This window comes from Empidonax traillii, unplaced genomic scaffold (assembly GCF_003031625.1).
Source record: "Empidonax traillii isolate 1590-97213 ecotype Southwest subspecies unplaced genomic scaffold, ASM303162v1 scaffold6525:size18815, whole genome shotgun sequence".
Classification (NCBI taxonomy): Eukaryota; Metazoa; Chordata; class Aves; order Passeriformes; family Tyrannidae; genus Empidonax; species Empidonax traillii.
In genome coordinates, this window is record NW_020961718.1 from 6,743 (window position 1) to 9,669 (window position 2,927).

General features: G+C 53.7%; 1 pseudogene; it reads left to right on the forward strand.

The window, feature by feature from the left end:
- The first annotated feature begins 1,132 nt into the window (after nt 1-1,132).
- LOC114073466 overlaps nt 1,133-2,927 on the forward strand; it is a 6,003-nt pseudogene continuing 4,208 nt past the window's right edge.

A 2,927-nucleotide genomic window follows, 5' to 3' on the forward strand; every position in this document is an offset into this window, starting at 1 on the left:
GGGACCCCCGGAATCCGGGAGTGGGGGGGGAGCACAGAGGGAGCGCCGGGCCCCTTAAACGGGGGTCCCGGAGAGGGGGAACCCCTTGGAGTCTGGAGAGGAGGGGGGAGCAGCAGTGTGGGGAGGGAGGATCCGGTACCCTCAATAGCCCCGAGAGAGCAGGGACCCCTGGGATCGACCAGCACCCCGAAGGAGAAAGGGGAGAAGGGAGCACTGAGACCCCCAAAATTCCCGGCATCCCTAAAGATGACCCTATAGAGGGGACCCACCGGACCCCCAGCAGTCCGGAGAACGGGATGCCCATAGGGGGACCCCTGGGATTCCTGGGACTCCCTTCTACCGAGAGAGGATGAGGACCAAGGTAGGGGGAACCCCCAATAAATGCAGGACCCTCAGCAGCCCAGAGAGGAGAGAACAGAGAGTGGGAACTCCTGGGAGTTTTGGGCTGAATCTTGGTGGTTTGGAGGTTTTTATGGGTTCAGGAGAGCTAGGGGTGGGGGGTAGGAACAGCAGAGTGGGGAGACCAGAGCGATACTGGAGCTGGGGAACCCCCAGCAGGCTGGAGGGGGATGACAGAGGAGGGGGAGGCTCAGGATCCCCGGGACCTTGAAACGGGGGTGCCCAGAGAAGGAGGAGCCTGGACAGGGGACACACTTGGGATCCCTGGGACAACCAAGTGGAGAACTCGGAGTGAGGGAATGTCTGGGAACCCGGCACCCTGAAGCAGAATCAGGGGAGAAGGGACCCCTGCAACCTCCAAAAACCCCCAGCATCCCTAGGCAGGGCCCCCAGCAGCCCTGAGAGGAGACCCCCAGAGTCCTAGAGTGAAGAGACCAGAGAAGGGGAACTTCTGAGAAGATTTTTCTGACCTGAATCTTCATATTTCAAAGTATTTTCTGGCTGAATCGTGATATTTTGCAGATTTGGGGGGAGTTTTTGAGTTGGCTTTTTTTCCTCAAATCTCATTGTTTTATGTATTTCTGGGCTCAGTTTTGGTGTTTTGGAGGTTTTTATGGTCCCAGGATACCCGGTGAGTTCTAGAGATGGACTTGGGCAGGAGGAACCCCCAAGGCAACGTGCTCAGCACTTGTTTCCCCTCCAGCAGGATTTGTCCTCCCCAAGGCTTGAGCGGATGGAGGAGGAGGCTGCGGGGAAGCTGCCGTGGGACCCCCAGGCAGGTGAGGAGGAAGTCAGTGCCCCTTTGGTCCTGTCTTGTGGTGCATCTGTTGAGCAGCCTTCCAGCAGGGAGAAGCCCTTCAGGTGCTTGGAATGTGGGAAGAGCTTCAGGCAGAGCTCCACCCTCCTCAGCCACCAGCACATCCACACTGGGGAAAGGCCCTACACGTGTAGGGAATGTGGGAAGAGCTTCAGGAGACACTCCAATCTGATTCAACACCAGCTCATCCACACTGGGGAACGGCCCTACACATGTAGGGAATGTGGGAAGAGTTTTAGAGACAGCTTTGATTTGATCCGACACCAGCACATCCACACTGGGGAACGGCCCTACATGTGTAGGGAATGTGGGAAGAGCTTCAGGACCAGCTCCAACCTCTGCAACCACCAGATCATCCACACTGGAGAACGGCCCTACAAGTGCTTGCAATGTGGGAAGAGGTTTCAGACCAGCTCAGCTCTCCTCAGGCATGAGCAGACACACACAGCGGAGAGGCCCTTCCGCTGCACCGACTGTGGGAAGGACTTCAACCGGAACTCCACCCTCATCAGGCACCGGCTCATCCACACTGGGGAGAGACCCTACAAGTGTGGGGAGTGTGGCAAGAGCTTCTCCAGGAGCTTTTCCCTGACCTCCCACCAACGAACTCACCGGTAAGAGAAACCCTACAAGTGCCTACAACTGTGGGAAGAGCTTCGGCCGCTGCTCCCACCCCGAATGACCCCCCTGATATTGAGGCAACCCCTGGAGTCCAGTGACTGTCAGTCCATCCCTTTCTACCAGAAAGGGCCAGTCCCCTTTGCCAGGGCCAGGTTGTGCCAACAGAACCCTTCTTGGGGGGTGTGTGGAGATTCCTGCCTTGGCTGGGACCCCCCAAGGTCACTGCTGGAGGTTGAGAGCAGAGATCTCCCCCCGAGTGTTGGTCTGGGGGAGTTCCATCCCTCTCTAATTCATAATTCTTGCTTTGGTGCCAGCTTGAGTAGAATTTTTTCAACAAATTCTTTAGGGTAGAGCTCTGTCCTGTCTTATGCTGTACTACTGGTAGTTTTAGTGTTTCTATTGTGCAGTAAATAATTCTAATGAAGATCTTTTGTCTGATTGTTTGTAACCCTAAATAATTCATTTCTATCATTAGACTGGACTTGTCATCATTAAAGCCCTGGGGGACAAAAGTGGTTCAGTCCCACCTCTGTAATTCCTCTAAACTGAAACTGTTGGCATAACCCAAGGCTGAGATTGAATCTAGCAGCCCCAGCACCCCACAGTCAGTTGGGAGCTCAGGGGGCCACCCCCCTTTCCCAACCCCCCTGTGCCTGAAGACCCCCATGGGACCATTGGAGCCGCCAGACCACCCCATCCCTTTCCACCCTTCTCCCTCTTTTTCCCTGTTTTCCATGGTCTTTCGTTACAATCTGCTTAAATATTGCAGAAAGAACTTCAGAATCAAATACTGCCTTAAGCAAAAGTAAAACTTACACAAGTTATGTATTGATACCAAAAACTGATTTTATCATTTGCTAAGAGATGCAGAGAGAAAGAGGAAAAAATAAGAAAAAGTTTGAAACTGCTAAGATTACTTGTAGAAGCAGAGAAAAGATACCTCTGAAAACTACCTTTTCCCACTGAGCTGGTGTGTGTGGGAGGGGAGAAGCAGTTTCTGCCTTTTTTTCTCTGTCCCTGCAGCTTTTGGATGTTGTCTCTGTAGCTGCAGGGGGTCTGACAGCTTTAGTTCTCTGCAATGCACCAGGTG